This window comes from Mus pahari, chromosome 3, assembly GCF_900095145.1.
Source record: "Mus pahari chromosome 3, PAHARI_EIJ_v1.1, whole genome shotgun sequence".
Lineage (NCBI taxonomy): Eukaryota > Metazoa > Chordata > Mammalia > Rodentia > Muridae > Mus > Mus pahari.
Window position 1 is genome coordinate 72,397,684 of NC_034592.1, and position 17,329 is coordinate 72,415,012.

Sequence of the window (17,329 nt, forward strand, 5' to 3'; positions counted from 1 at the left end):
GCTCTGGTGTCCTTGTTCCTGCTGTCACAGGCCTGTCACTATTGTTTTGGAGCATCTGTTCTGTTCCACTCACCAATGATCTTAAGATTGCTTGGGCAGTCAGCTACGGACCGTGGGGGTGTCTGCCCAATCCATGCCCTCTGTGACCTGGTGCTGGTGCAGACCTGAAGGGGCTTTTGACCCTGGTCAGGCTGGTTCTCTGCTGCCCTAGTGCTGTCTCAGGTCCTGTGTGCAATTGGATTGGAGCAGAGGTTGTGTTCCACTCTCCAGTGATTCTAAGATGGCATGGGCAGTCCTCTAGGGACCATGGGGGTGTCTGCCCCCTCTGTGCCCTAGGTGACCTGGTGCTGGCACAGACCGGAAGCTCTATGATATATTACTAACTTGCCATGTGAGGACTGCCCACTGTACAATTTCAGCATTTCTCCCATGAGGGTAATAACTGTCTTATAATTAGATGTCAGATGTACTCCAGTGAAGGGATTTCATGTCTGTTACCATAAACCTGGTTAAAATCTCATGGCTGAAGAAATCATAGGCACTGGATATGGATAATCTTGATGTTGATGCTTTGAGAGGTCAGATAGTTTAACTGCCTTTTAAATGTTGTGACTCTCTGTTCCCAAACTTGCTTAGAGTCAAACATCTTTTATAATTTGTGATGATTTTTATTAATCTTTTTTATTAGATATTTTCTTCAATTACATTTCAAATGATATTTCCTTTCCTAGTTTTCTCTCTGAAAGTCCCCTATACTCTCCCCCACCCTGCTCCCAACCCGCCCACTCCCACTTCCTGGCTTTGTCATTCCCCTGTCCTGGGGCATTTAATCTTTGCAAGAACAGGGCTTCTTATCCCACTGATGGCCAACTAGGCTATCCTCTGCTACATATGCAAGTAGAGACACAAGCTTTGGGGGGTACTGGTTAGTTNATATTATTGTTTCTCCTATAGGGTTGCAGACCCCTTTAGCTCCTTGAGTATTTTTCTCTAGTTCCTTCTTTGGGGGCCCTGTATTTCATCCAATAGATGACTGTGAGCATCCACTTTTTTATTTGCCAGGTAGTCACATAGCCTCACAGGAGATCGCTATATCAGGGTTCTGTCAGCAAAATCTTGCTGGCATATGCAATAATGTCTGGAATGACCAGTCTCTGTATGGTCGTTCCTTCTGTATTAGCTCAGAACCTTGTCTCAGTAACTCCTTCCATGGGTATTTTGTTCCCCATCTACACTTTGGTCTTTCTTCTTCTTGAGTTCATGTGTTTTCCAACTTGTATCTTGGGTATTCTAAGTTACTGGACTAATATCCACTGATCAGTGAGTGCATATCATGTGTGTTCTTTTGTGATTGGGTTACCTCACTCAGGATGATATCCAGTATATACTAATTCAAGAAGCTAGACTCCAGAAAATCAAATAACCCTACTGAAACATGGGGTACAGAGCTAAACAAAGAATTCTCAACTGAGGAATAGCGAATGGCTGAGAAGCACCTGAAAATATGTCCAACATACTTAATCATTAGGGAAAGGCAAATAAAAACAACCCTGAGATTCTACCTCACACCAGTCAGAATGGCTAAGATCAAAAATTCAGGTGACAGCAGATGCTGGCGAGGATGTGGAAAAAGAGGAATGCTCCTCCATTGCTGGTGGGATTGCAAGCTTGTACAACCACTCTGGAAATCAGTCTGGTGGTTTCTCAGAAAACTGGACATAGTACTACCAGAAGATCCAGCAATAACTCTCCTGGGCACATACCCAGAGGATGTTCCATCTGGTAATAAGGACACATGCTCTACTATGTTCATAGCATTCTTATTTATAATAGCCAGAAGCTGGAAAAACCCAGATGTCCCTCAGCATAGGAATGGATACAGAAAATGTGGTACATTGACACAATGGACTCAGCTAATAAAAACAATGAATTTATGAGAAATTCTTAGGCAAATGGATGGATCTGAAATTTGTGATGATCAATGCAGATGCTTATTGGTTAAAGTGCAAAGTGCCAGTGACTAAATGCTCAATTGCACAGGACTCATCTTTATCAACTTCCTTCATCACAACTTTCAAAGAACATCTTGAAAAACTGGGTATAAAAATTGAAATAAAAAAAAAGTAAAACAAGAAGATGGGCAAGGGGGTATTGAAATATTGAAATGCTATTTTATTGACATACATAACTGTTACATATATCACTTCACACCAGCCATGCTGTTTAAACTGGCTCAAGATTATATAATTCTAGTATTGATTTGGGGAAGGATCATAAGGCCCCACTCCAGGTAAATATATACTAGTAGTCTATGGATGCTGCAGTAGGATTAATCACTTCTCCTTGGAGATGTGCTCACTGTTAGGTTAACCATACCCCAGTGGCTTTCTGTTTCAAACCATAGAATTAGGTTGGCTCAACAGGGAAAACAAATTTAAAAAAAAATTGGACATGAAGTTGGTTCGAATGGAACAGTACAATGTTTAGGAACTGGAGGATTGGAATGAGCATTGAGTATGATCGAAAACCAAGGTATGCATCCACGGAACTTTCAAAGAACACCCAAAAATATGTTAAAAGAAAAATACAATGCATATCTTTAAAATAACTGTCTTAACAGCTACTTACCTTTGCTTTGATAATTGCTATAACTCAGTACTCCTTTAGGCTACATCTCGGTGAATGTTTTTGCATGCTGTTGTAAAACTTATTCGAGTGTGTGTGTGTGTGTGTGTGTGTTGTGTGTGTGTATTAATTAATCTTTTTTACATTCCAGATTTTATCCCCTCCCAGTCTACCCTCCGTTCCACATCCCATACCTCTTCCCCATCCCACACCTGTCTCCAGGAGGATGTCCCCACCCTTCCACCCACCAATCCACCAGACTGCCCCACTCTCTGCAGCCTCCAGACTCTTGAGGGTTAGGTATATCTTCTCTGACTAAACCCAGACCTGGCAGTTATCTGCTGTATATGAGTTGAGGGCCTCATATCAGCTAGTACATGCTCCCTAATTGGTGGTCCAGTGTCTGAGAGATCTTGGGGGTCTAGGTTAACTGAAACTGCTGTTCCTCCTACAGGGTTGCCCTCCTCCTCAGCTTCTTCTACCTTTTCCCTAATTCACAGGGGTCAGCAGCTTCTATCCATTGGTTGAGTGTAAATATCTGCATCTGACTCTTTCAGCTGCTTGTTGGGTCTTTTGGAAGGCAGTCATGATAGACCTCTTGTTGTGAGCAATTCATAGCCGTGAGGGACAACAGAAAGAATGGAAACAGGCAACCTTAGGAGTTATGAGGTTGGGTGACCCTCCAGAATTTACCCAAGACCTGGAAGGTGAGAGCCTCTCAGGACTCAAAGGGAGTAACCTTAGATGAAATGCCCTACAGGGGCAAGAGTGAACTTGTAAAGTTTCTTCTAATAGAAGAAATTGAGTACAATGTAATCCAATGAAACGGAAATCTACGTTCTTGGCCATTACTGAAAATCAAAATCAAAGCTATAATAAATTTAGACCACATGCCAGATTGAATTTCTTTCACTAAAAAAAACCAACAACAACAAATAACAATGATTCATCTGTGTATGTGGGTTTAAAGAACATTTACAGAGAGCTATTAAGAATGAGATGTGCTGTATTTATGGATCACACTATGGGAAATCTTCATAAAGCTAAAAATAGAACCACATAAACTCCCTAAGAATACATTTTTGGGCCTTGTTTTAAGTGAACATACAGAAATTTCCAAACACTCACATCTCATAACTTCCTAGTTTAAAAATTAGCTTAAATGTTCATCAACATAAAACCCGATCTCTCTCTCTCTCTCTGTCTCTGTCTCTCTCTCTCACTCTGTGAGTGTATGTGTGTGTGTGTCTGTGTGTCTGTGTGTGTCTCTGTCTGTTTCTCCTCTCTCATTTAACTTTAAATGTGTCAACTTTTACAGAAAAAAAATCATACTAAAGGGAATGACATGCATTCTCTCTTTGCAGCTTATCTTTTTCAAACACACACACACACACACAGACACACACACACAGACACACACAGACACACACACACAGACACACACACACACACACACAGAGAGAGAGAGAGAGAGAGAGAGAGAGAGAGAGAGAGAGAGAGAGAGGAGAGAGAGAGGAGAGAGAGAAAGAGAGGTATATACAATGATATTCCATGATTCCATGACAACCACTGGGAAGCAAGGAGTTAGATGTGCTCAAAATATTCTGTAGATGTGAAGAAAATCAACTCGCAAAACAGCTATATTCAAGGCATATGCATGAACAGATACTTAAGATGAATTTATGAAACAATAATACATATATCAGTTTTACTTTGGTCAGTGTCAGAGATCCAATGAAAAATATATTTTCTATTGTGAATATCAGAAAATACTACCATGGAAGTTTTCACTAAAATTCGCTCTTTTAAAATCTTTTCTGCCTTTGTATGAGTAGGATTCATATGTATATACATGTTGGCATGCACATAGGTAGAGATATCAGTGTATGTGCATGCACATATATGCCTTTGTGTGTGGATGGAGATGTTGACAATGAGATGTTTTCCTCCATCACTCACTACTAATGCTGATGATGATCTGTCCCTATACCTGGAGCTAGTTTATCCTGCATGCTTCAAGAATGAACTTTCTCAAATTACCTATCACTGGGATCACAGGCAGCCTGTGAGGCCCACTATGGCTTTTTGACAGTAGTAATGAAGATAAGAAAACAGGTCTTCACATTCATGGGACAGCTCAACTGTGTTCACAGGCTTTAAAATAAATCCTTGAACATTACTATATTAAAAGAAAGGTAATATATAAGTAGAGCAAATATAAATAATGAGAAAAGAAGTTACATCATGATTCATCCATAGAGAATGGAAATTATGATAACAATGTTATATTATTATTTTATGATATGTTCTGGAAAAGTTCATAAGGAGAACATACCAAAATAGCCCCTTCTATATTTGAGGTAAAAAAAAATATAAGTTTGCTACTGACCATTTATTTGTAGATTATGGTCTATAATGTTAAAACAAAAAAATGTTAAATGTTGGAAATGAATAATTCTAATTAATGGTAGGATTAGTAACATAAAGAATATAGAATTGAAATAAAATCACTGGATTAAAAAAGATAAAACAAATACTTTACTGTGCAGTTGGTTGCTTTCTGCTGGTGATAAAATGAGCATCACTTTGATCATGGCTTTGAGTACAGAAAACTTCCTACTGCCTTCATATGCACTGCTGGAATATAACAGAGATAGAAAGTTGATTGCAGTGGACTTTTTGATACATGTTGTCATCCTCCATGATGATATAGGACTTCACAACAATTTTGGTCATTCATCCTCAAATAAGTCATTCTTCACCTTCACACAGTAAGTACAGGCAAAAATATTGTTAATTTTCAAGCTGAATACTGGTATAAATTTTTAAATTAGACTGTCTTTAGTTCTTTATTGGAAAATAGAAACAGAGCTAGATAGATAAAAATAGATAGATGAATATGTATTTGCTTTTATAACCAGACTGATTACAATAAAACTTTAGTAATATTATACATTAGAACACATAGTCTTTTTCAAAATTGTATAATACTTAATATTAGAGACTGGGTTAATCATATCAACTATAAAAAAAACTAGAAAAGGCAATATAAAATAAACATAGGGGAGCATGTATTCTGTTATATGTTGGAGTGTCTTTTAGGTATAGCTGTGCCCTCAGGTAGTAGTATGTCCAAGTTTCTGAGGAACTGCCAGACTGATTTACACAGTAGTTGTACCAGCTTGTAGTAACACCAGCAATGGAGGAGTATTCCTCTTTCTCCATATTCTCACCAGCATCTGCTGTCACCAGAGCTTTGGATCTTAGCTATTCTGACTGGTATAAGGTAGAATCTCAGCATCATTTTTACTTGCATTTACCGGATGACTAGGGATGGTGAACATTTCTTTATGTGTTTCTAGGCCATTTGAGATTCCTCAGTTGAGAATTCTCTGTTTAGCTGTCTTCCATATTTTTAATAGGGTTATTTGGTTCTCTGGAGTCTAACTTCTTGATATCTTTGTACAAATTGGATATTAGTCCTCTATTAGATGTAGGATTGATAAAGTTCTTTTCCCAATCTGTTGACTGCCATTTTGTTGTATTAACAGTGTTCTTTGTCTTATAGAAGCTTTACAATTTTGATATATTTTATATATTATATGTTATACATATTACATAAAATATATATTATATTATATATTATGATATATGATATATAAAATATATTATATATTTATGTAGTATATATTTATATGCATTATATATTTTATGATATGTTTTATTTATAATAGCCAGAACCTGGAAACAACCCAGATGTTCCCGAACTAAAGAGTAGATACAGAAAATGTGTTACATTTACACAATGGAGTACTGCTCAGCTATTAAAAAACAATGACTACATGAAATTCGCAGGCAAATATGTGGACCTAAAAAATATCCTGAGTGAATTCTCCCAGTCACAAAAGAACACACATGGTGTGTACTCACTGATAAGTGGATATTAGGGGGAAAATCTCGGAATACCAACAATACAAATCACAGACCATATGAAGCTCAAGAAGAAGGAAGACCAAAGTGTGGATGCTTCAGTCCTACTTTGAAGGGTGAACAAATAATCACAGAAGGTAGATGATGGGAGGGACTTGGGAGGAATAGAAGACAGGGAGGAAAAAGGGAGAGCTGATCAGGTGTAGGAGAAGAAAGGTCATATATACAGAGGGTCAGAAAATTGAACATAGTTGTATAGCAAGGGGGAGATGGGGAACTGTGGTTGGCCACCAGGAAGTCCCAGAAGCTAGAAAAGCAAGAGTCCCCCAGGTCTCAATGGGGGTGACATTGGGAGAAACACAAAAGAAAGAGAAGAGAGACAACCTTTAGAGACCATATTAAGAGGTAAGGCATGGTCCCCATTTGAGGGATGGGGCCACCCACCTATCTCAAAAATTTAAATCTAGAATTGTTCCTGCCTAAAGGAATTATAGGGATAAAGAGTAGAGCAATGACTAAAGGAATGGCCCCCCCATAGACTCTTCCACCTGGGGATCCATCTCATATGCAGCCACAAATCCCAGACGCTATTGGTGAGACTAGGAAATACTTGCTGACAAAGGCCTGATATAGCTGTCTCCTGAGAGGCTGTGCCAGAGCCTGGCCAATACAGATGTGGATGCTTTGCAGCCAGCCATCTGACTGAGCATGGAGACCCAAATAAGGGAATTAGTGGAAAGACTGAAGGAGCAGAAGGAGTTTGCAACTCCATAGGAAGAACAACAATAGTAACCAACTAGACCCTCAAGCATGCCCAGAGAAAAAATCACCAACCAAAGAGTACATAAAGCGACTCATGTCTCCAGCCACATATGTAGCTGAGGATGGCCTTGTCTGGTATCAATCAGAGGGTAGGCCCTTGGTCCTATGAAGGCTCAATGCCCCAGCATATAGGAATGCTAGGTTGTTGAGGCAGGAGTGAGTGGCTGGGTAGGGGAATCACCCTCATAGGAGCAGGAGAATGGGGTTGAGACAGGGGGGTTGAAGAGAAGAAATTGGGAAGAGGGATACATTTGAAATAAAATAACTAATAAAAAGTCAACAGAAGGAGTCATAGAGAATAGACATTACTACAGAAATAGGGATGTTCAGATAGTTTTCTTTTAGCCTTTGTTTTTGTTTTGTTTTGTTCTGTTTTGTTTTTTTCTATGTAACAGCCCTGACTGTCTTAGAACTTACCTGCATCAAACGCACACTGTTCCACTTATGTCTGCCTCCTAATTGCTGGAATTAAAGGTGTATGCCACCACTCCTGGATGTTAAAATACATTTTAGAACATGAACCAAAGATGAGAAAATTTGGGAAATTATGAAAATATGTTTATATGCATAAAATAAATATTTATAATACATCAAAAGGAAATATTGTAATTACTAGATTTAAAGATGAAAGTGCAAAAGCCTATAGTAAATAACATAAATGTACTCAGATAATTTGAGGTTAGATGAACAAAAAATTTGACTAATTTTAGCTTCTCAGAAGCTCATTATAAAGAGCCTTCTGATATTAAGTTGATGCACAAGAGAAATGAACCCCAGGGGTTTCACTGTTCCTATTTAGTAGCAATTCATTTCTGAAACCAAAATAATTGCAACACAATCTGTGGCTGCCTCAGAAACACAAGAGCATATAAAATGCTAGAGATAAAATTCCTGTTTGGTTTCATAGACGACTTCATGTGTACAGGTAAGCTTGGGTCCTTTCCTTTCACTAAGAAAAGATTGAGCAATTACAAGAGGCACTAAGAGCACCACAGACAGGTCTATGATTATAATTCAAATATGACTGGTCCCTAAATGGGTCTTATTTACTCTTTTCCTTGCTACATGAAGTTAGATATTTATCAAATTGTGGGAATGATACTGTTGTTAAAAGCATTCATTTCAAATGTAGTGTAAGCAAACACAGAGGTAATTTGAAAACACAAGTCCATATAATTATATTTACTTATCAATGTGCTATTTTTATATTTTGTTTGTTTTCTGTGTTTGAATGGCTTTCCTGCATGTATGTCTGCATACCACATCCATGTCTGGTGTCTGTGGAAGTCATAAGAAGATATCACATGTCCACGATTTAGTGTTAGAGTAGTTTGTCTGATAACACGCGAGTGCTAAAAATGGCATGCATGGCCTCTGAAAAAACAGGCAGTGCTCTTAATTGCTAATCATAACTTCAGCCACCTCAATACAGTAATTTAAAAACATCACTGAATGAGTCTAGAAGGGATAGAGTACTACTAAAGTGGCAAATGCATAAATACTTACAATGTGCTGTTAGAGAGCAAGAACTTGGGAAGTATTGTGACATTTGCCAAGCTACTGTTGAACTCTTCCAATCAAGAACTTTTAATAAAGATGAAAGGTTCCCTTTACTTTGTGAATCCTTTTGGTCACATTCACATCTGTTGGACAGTCCTAGCTTTACCATGAACAGAAATGAAGGAAAAATAGACAAAGCACACATATGTTATAAGTGAAGAATATAACAGAGAAATCTGACATGACAAGTGAAACATGAAAATAGTTTTAAAGGAGAAATTTAGAGAATCTTCTTGTATTCACATTTACCATAATTTCTAATACTGATAGATTATTCAGATAATATAATAATGTACCTCTTACCTCTTGTTAGGAATAATCTACCTTAAGATATGCTAGGGCTTTTCATTTCTCACATTTGAGGGGTGTTTTTTTGTCTTTCTTCTTTTGTTTCTGTTTGTTTCTTTTTGTTATTTATAGATGTGCGTACTTGTACAGACTAGAAATTTATATCAAAAAATTTTTTGATTTATATCAAAAAAAACCTCCAAGTCAATCAGAGGATCAAACTTCTGAGGATCAAACCTAGCACTCAGCAAACCTAGTCTAAATATCAGCTTGCTGTAGACCCTATCTCTGTCTATGGTTGGTGGAATCATAGGTGGGCTTCCACACCCTCTTAGTATTTACTTGGATTTCTAGAGACATGAGTTTTGCTATTCAATTGGGCAACCTGCTGGCTGAAATCTGCAAGCATTTAATTGTGGATCCAACTCTCTAGGCACTCAGCATCTCATCCTGTGAATATCGGAATAAATAAATTACAAATTCTTTTGAAAAAGAATTAAGGAAAATCTTGAAATAAAGTATGCTGATTTAAAACTTTTGTACTGCTAAAAATGAAAAAAAGGTAATATGGAAACACAAAAATTGTTTTTATTTAAATCTCAATTTTAACTGCAAAATAAAATTGTGAATATTTCTCTTACAATATGTTCTTATCATTAATGTATACATCTCAAGACCTTGCTGAAATATAGCTAAAATAGTACAATAAATCTCATGTCCTGGGTTCTAATAATTACTATAAGAAGGATTAATTTTGTTGATTGAAAGGCCAAATTATAATATCCAGCTTTATAGCAGTTAAGTGAAATTTTCTGTGTCTCACTTGTGTTATCAGTATATATAAAATATCCAATTCTTTCACAATATATGAAGGGAAAATTGATGACAAATGAACTCATCCAAAAGTATGATATAGATTTTGAAACACTACTTTAGTGGGAATGAGATTTCTACCAAATAGATAATCAACCACTTATTGGTATCCCATTGGAATAGTTTTAGTGCATTTGGTGACTAATCCACCTTTCTTAGAGACAGTAGAAATTTGTGATCTATACATATCATTGAGAAAAGTTCTTGGTCCCCTTCAAATGCCTGAAAGAGGGGAAGCAACATCTTCCATTGATACCTTTGATTTTGATATGCACTGTTTGGCCCATGTTTATTTAAAAAGTAATCTTTCCATATCCTCTTGGGATGTTCGATAGAGTTAAAGCAATCTTTTACACATAAAACTATAATATATTTGTGAATAGGGATTGCAAGGCCAGTAGGATAGCAGGCTCTAAGTAAACCATCCTGGTAATCTGTAAATTAATACCTCTTAAGTCTTACAATAATCTCTGTTTCCCTTTAGCTATTTTGCCTTAATGGCAAAAATTAGAGAGTTCCAAGAACTGAAAAGTATTTCAATAAGCCTCAAGTTTTCTGTTCTTCTACTAATTTCTGAAAATGTTGCAATTTCTTTTTACTTAAAGCCCATTGTTCTACTTATAACAGTTAGTTTTGTTTTTTTATGAAGTATTAGAGGCTCAGGAAGTGAAACAATGGCCTCTAGGATTGAGGATGAGAATGTAGTTTTTCTTTTGCTACTCTGCCAGTATTTCTATCTGTGACCTGTGCAACCATAGCCAAGATGACGTGATTTAATTTCTTAGCATAATGTCCCATTGACTCGGTCAGAAGCTTATGTTTTCTGAAATGCTGATGCCTATACAGATAGTTTCCTTATTCCAGAGCTGATGTCCTCATGTTTATGTATATTTATTAAATTATCTCATTCTTTCTTGCAAGTTCTGTATTCTGAGGTAGAGGAATCCATGTACTTTTCTGAGAATAATTATGTGCCTCATAAAAACCTTTATGAACTCCACTTTTTTAAAACTAGGTTTTAGGTGACTTCAAGAAACAGTATCTCAATTCCATCAAGTATTTTTAATAAATTCACCTTAGCAGTAAAATGAGATATCTATTGTAATTGCTGTACCTATTAAAAAGTGAAAGACAATGCTGCCAAGAATATACATATTGTTATACTAGATGAAAGGGATGATCTAATGTACAGTCTGAGAGAAAACAGCTGAGGTTGCAGATTCTGCCACACTAGTATTTGCCAGGCATCCAGGAGCTTCTCATGGGGTGCTTCCCACAAGAAGTGCCATCCACAAAGCACTCAGATACTTTTCCATGGAACAGAGCCACGGTTTCCACCAACAACTATGTCCTAGAATCTGAATATATATGAACATCCATACAATATTCATAGTCCTTAGCTCTTATGTCACTTCACATTAGTAAAATAAACATCACAGGAAAGATTGGGGGAAGCAGGGTGGCAGAATGGGGAAGAAAAACACAGAAAAATTTTAACAAGTATTCAGAGAATCTTGAGTGTTTGGGACTTACATAAGAGGTGATTCCTCTAAGTTCTTGCTTTCTGTAATAAATATCTCTACACAGAAAAATGCTCAAGCATATTTTTAAAAACATGTTTGCATGAAAAATTGGAAGAATTAAAGTCAATTTATAAAAGAAAATATAACTAGCTTTTATACAGACCCCTGTAGATGTTGTAATTACTTCAAGTTATTTTACATATAATTAGATGCATAGTAGTGATAATCCAAGCATTCTCTTAATTGTCAAGCTGTTGGGAATCTGAGTGTGAGTGCAATAGGGAACAGAGAAAGGGAGCTCACCAGGGAAGATCACATCAGTGCCAACTGACAGCTATGGAAACATACATTTATGTAACATTTATATATATATATACATATATATATGGTACCTGCTAGAGTTTAAAGAGATGAAAAATGTGATATCAATAGAAGCTAAAGAAATTTCAAATTTTGTATTTGTAAATCATGAAAAAGTTCTAAAACTATTAAAGTGAAATTTACATTTTACAGTTGAAAATAATTACCATGATTATCATTAATATATATAATATTTAATTAAGGGCTTACTAAGAGAAAATCAATAATCTTGCACTAAAGAAAAAATAAATAATCTGGGTTAATTGAATCTGCTTCACTACAAACCACCAACCAAAACCTTCAGAAAGAAATCAAATCAAACTACGGGGATTTGTTCTGTAATTTCCTGAATTTCGCACTTCCAGTGGTTTCCTTTTGGTCTCTTACTTATTACATACCCTTTGTCATATTGGGCAATGATACCACTGTAGTAATCACAAGAGTAGTTTTTTCCTTTGGCAAAGTTTTCTTTTTAGAGATATGTTATACATCTATTAGTCTTCCTAGGATAGTCCTGGAACTCAAAGAAGAGCTATCTCTTTCATTGCCTGTGCTAATAAATTGTGCTTCACTCTTACCCTGGGAGACACAGAGGGCTTCCTCCTGTCGGTGATGTACAATGACATTTATGTGGCTGTCTGTAACCCTCTGCTCTATTCTCTACTCCTGAGACTCATCTTTGGATCTTGCTCTCAGCTGGATCTTGGTTCAATGGGATGAATTCTGGTACAGGTAGAGGACAGACAACACAAAGTTTATATCATTTGCTGTTCCCACCACACCAATTACTTCTTTTGTGACTTCCTTGATATTTCACCTTGCCTGTGAAAACATTTATAAATGAGATTGTGGTCTTCCTAAGTGCTGTTTTATTTTGTTGAGTTTCATTTCTTTTATTTACTTACAAAATATTACAAAATTCTGATATAATTATTATCTAAATGATTTACTAGAACATTCCTTGAACACTACTTTGAATATACTTTTGCATATGTATTTAATAAATAACAAAAACTATTTACTTTTAGTTCTCTGGAATATCAGTTATACAATGACAGCTCTTCACAATTAAACCTTATCTGTAAAGTTGAAGCTAATTTGTTACAAAGTCTGTGAATGGAATATGTAACATGAATTCCAATTCATTCAGTGTTACATTCTATTAAATTATGTATAATATTCACTGTCAAAAAGAACTTTGAAAGCCGGGCATGGTGGTGCACACCTTTAATCCCAGCACTCGGGAGGCAGAGGCGGATTTCTGAGTTCGAGGCCAGCCTGGTCTACAAAGTGAGTCCCAGGACAGCCAGGGCTATGCAGACAAACCCTGTCTCAACTAATTAAAAAAAAAGAAAGTAAAAGAAAAAAGAACTTTGACATGATAATTATAACTGGCTCAGTTAGGAGGCCATAATTTGTTGTATCATATGCTGAAAATAACATAATTTAAATTAATGAATTAGTATCAACAGTATTTGAAAATGTAACAACAAAAGCTCATGCATTTTTACATGCAAAGAGTTTAATTTAAATATGACAACCCAAATTAATAATTTATCATAAAATCATAAATCTAGCTTTTATCTTTTTACTCTCTTTCCGGGGCTAATATTCTAAATAATGACTTTACACATGCTGGAACCTGTTCATCAGGTAGCTATATCAAGCTCCTAATTTTTTTTTTTTTTTTTTGGTTTCTCAAGACAGGGTTTCTCTGCAAGCTCCTAAATTTATTCAGTAGAATGTATATTGCTATATAACACTTATAATATTAGAAGCAACGGACAGAACTTATATTTTATGTACATATACAAGTGATAATTATTATAATAAATGGTAACCTGTTAAAAATACTGTTAAAATACAAACAAATGTTTTTTTAAGTATCAATAGACTAGATCTAGGAACACACAGAAGTTACTTTCTAGTAAATAATAATAACTAACATCAAATACAATTCCTGAGGATATACGAAACATAGCAAAGTTAGTAAAGAGTATATGGCATTTTATAATTAATTTAAAATATCTGTTTATTTAGTATGTGTGTGTTTGTGTGTGTGTGTGTGTGAGTGTGTGTGTGTGTGTGTGTGTGTGTGTGTGTGTGTATGTGTGCACCCGAGTGAATATATGTTTTTAAGAAGTTAAACAATCGAAATGCTCGGAGCATTCTTTCTTCACATTTATGTGTCCATGGGAACTATCCATAGCACTTAAAAAGGAGGACAAAAATCTCAAGTTAATATGTTTTCTGTTTTACTATGTTTTCTGCTTTCAAAACGTATGTTTCTTAATAGTCATATACAAAAGAGAAAAGCTAAGGGTATATAGTAATCGTAGCTCAAGGTATGTTTTCTTCATGTGTTCATCATTTTAAATTTTTTTCATTAGATATTTTCTTTATTTACATTTCAAATGTTATCCCCTTTCCTAGTTTCCCCTCTGAAAATCTGTTATCTTCTCTCCCTCCCCCTGCTCCCCAAACCACTCACTCATTTTTACTCTTTTGTTAAATGTCAAATGTCAAATACATTGTTTTATTCAATTAAAATGTAACATGAGAAAGAAATTAATCCCCAGAATAATACACATATAACACTAAAATTGCAGTGTGTACTCTAACAGTAGAATATATATTTGAAGATAGTCAGTCTTTGAAAAAAATGAAAAATTTTAGGTGCAATTAAGCTATTTTATTTCATTTTCAGAAATTTATCAATCAATAAAGGTAAAAATGCTGCCTTATTTAGAGTCCAAACTGATACCCTTGAGCTTCTTTTGGAAAATATCAAACCTATCTATACTTGTACTTTTACTCTCTTAAAACTATCAGCATTCAAATGGAATCATACAAAACACTGAAAGGGAGTCATGAATTTCTCATTCTTATAACCTCAAATATTATTTTAGAGTAAATATTGTTTCAATATTTGACATTATTAGATCAGATTCAAAAATGTAAACTTTTAAAATCAAGGAAAATGATTTAAGTCATTGTCAACAATATCATTGTCTTATGTACTAATATGAACCAGGTCATTTTATTTTTTTACTAGGCACTTATTTAAATGTATTTGTATTAAATCTGGAGTTCCAACTATAACAGCTAATCAAAATGTTGATGAATATGATTGAAATCAGTTAGCAACCGACCATTTCCCAAAGTATTTCTGATTGCTAAGAGTTAATATTCATAGTAAATTAGTCTGAAAACATTAACATGTTTCCTTTTGGCATTAAAGACATAAAAGGTTTTATACATCATCTTCAATTTATTCAACACTTGGTCAGAGAAAGAAAAAAGTTGGGTGTACTCTTACATGAAAGGTTCTATTTAATATCACAGTGAATGTTACTGTAACTGAAATCCCTATTTCGAAAATGGATGTCAGTTAAATAAAGTTAAGGAACATCAATCCAATATGCCTAGATTTAATTTAAAACCCTACTTTTTTTCTTTTTCTTACTGTGATTACACAGTTATAAAAAACTGCAAATGGGTTTTACAACCATTAGAAACATAAACCAGACCTATTAAAATATTTGAAGATTTTTTGAAGAAATTGTACTAATAAAAACTTTAATGATAAAGTGTTGCTTAGCATGCATGAAACCTGACCATATATCAGAACCATAAACAAACAAAAAAGGAGAATGTAAGAACATCGTGAATCATATAATTGCAGTGCCTCCTTTCCACATAGTTTTAAATGAAGAAATTTATAAATGTATGTAAAACTATTTGTTCTTTTCAGAATTGAAAGCAAGACTCCCTCCATGAAAACAAGCAGAAAATCAAAGAAATTTAATAAATATTTTTTAAATTAGAAAAGTAAAAGTGAATCTGTTCCTTGAGTGATTTTTAAAAATGTTATAAACCTAGCTTTGTTTAATGTAGACATGCATCCTTTTACTTAAATGGTGATGACTGATAGGGAAAGTGTAAGAAAGAGCAGATATAATGTAGAGGGGTGGTGAAGATGGAATTTTCTGTGTGGGATGTTCAAGGAGACAGTTTTGTGGGCAGCATCTGGCTGAGCAAATTCAGAATACCTAATAGTTTCTAGTCCTCAGTGAAATGAGAAAAAATATTAACATTGTCTCCAAAATTACTTTTCATATTGAATTAAATTGGTAAATAAATGTTAATAAATTTAACCATGTAGTATAGAAATAGAAAAAGAAAAAGACAATTTGTTGTGCACTTCTGAGTGTAAAATTATACCATCATTATTAGAACTCTTACCTGATAGTTTCAGTTAATCAAATTTTTAATCAATTAAAATTTTACATTTTACTAATGGTTTTTAGTCTATAAATATTTCAATTGAAAAAATGTGAAAAGGAAAGAAATTATAACATCAAATTTCTATCATGATGAAATTCTGTTTTTAATATTTAACATAACCTCAACTTGCACCTATGTTGGAGAGCTAACATCTTGGAACCCCATGCAAACATGAGTCTTTAATATGCCTGGTGTTCTGTCTCCTACTGGCTGTGAATTTCACCTTTCTCTTTATTATCTTTTTTATTTATTATTATTTTCTTTATTTACATTTCAAATGCTATCCCGAAAGTTCCCTATACCCCCCACGCTGCCCCAGCTCCCCTACCCACCAAATCCTACTACTTGGCCCTGGCCTTCCCCTGTGTTGGGTCATATAAAATTTACAAGACCAAGGGGCCTCTCTTCCCAATGATGGCAGATTAGGCCATCTTCTGCTACATATGCAGCTAGAGACACAAGCTCAGGGGGTACTGGTTAGTTCATATTGTTGTTGCACCTATAGGGTTGCAGCACCTTTGAGCTCCTTGGGTACATTCTCTAGCTCCTCCATTGGGGGCCCTGTGTTCCATCCAATAGGAGACTGTGAGCATCCACTTCTGTGTTTGCAAGGCACTGGCATAGCCTCACAAGAGGCCTCTATATCAGGGTACCTTCAGCAAAATCTTGCTGGCAATTGCATTAGTATCTGGGTTTGGTGGCTGATGATGCGATGGATCCCCAGATGCGGTCATCTCTGGTTAGTCCATCCTTTCATCTTAGCTCTAAATTTTGTCTCTGTACCTATATACTTTCATGGGTATTTTTTTCCTTATTCTAAGGAGGAATGAAGTATCCACATGATGGTCATCATTCTTGATTTTCTTGTGTTTTTCAAGTTATATCTTGGGTATTCTAAGTTTCTGGGCTAATATCCACTTATCAGTGAATGCATATCTAGTGACTTCTTTTGTGATTGGATTACCTCACTAAGGATGATATCCTCCAGATACATTCATATGCCCAAGAATTTCATAAATTCATTGTTTTTAATAGCTGAGTAGTACTCCATTGTGTAAATG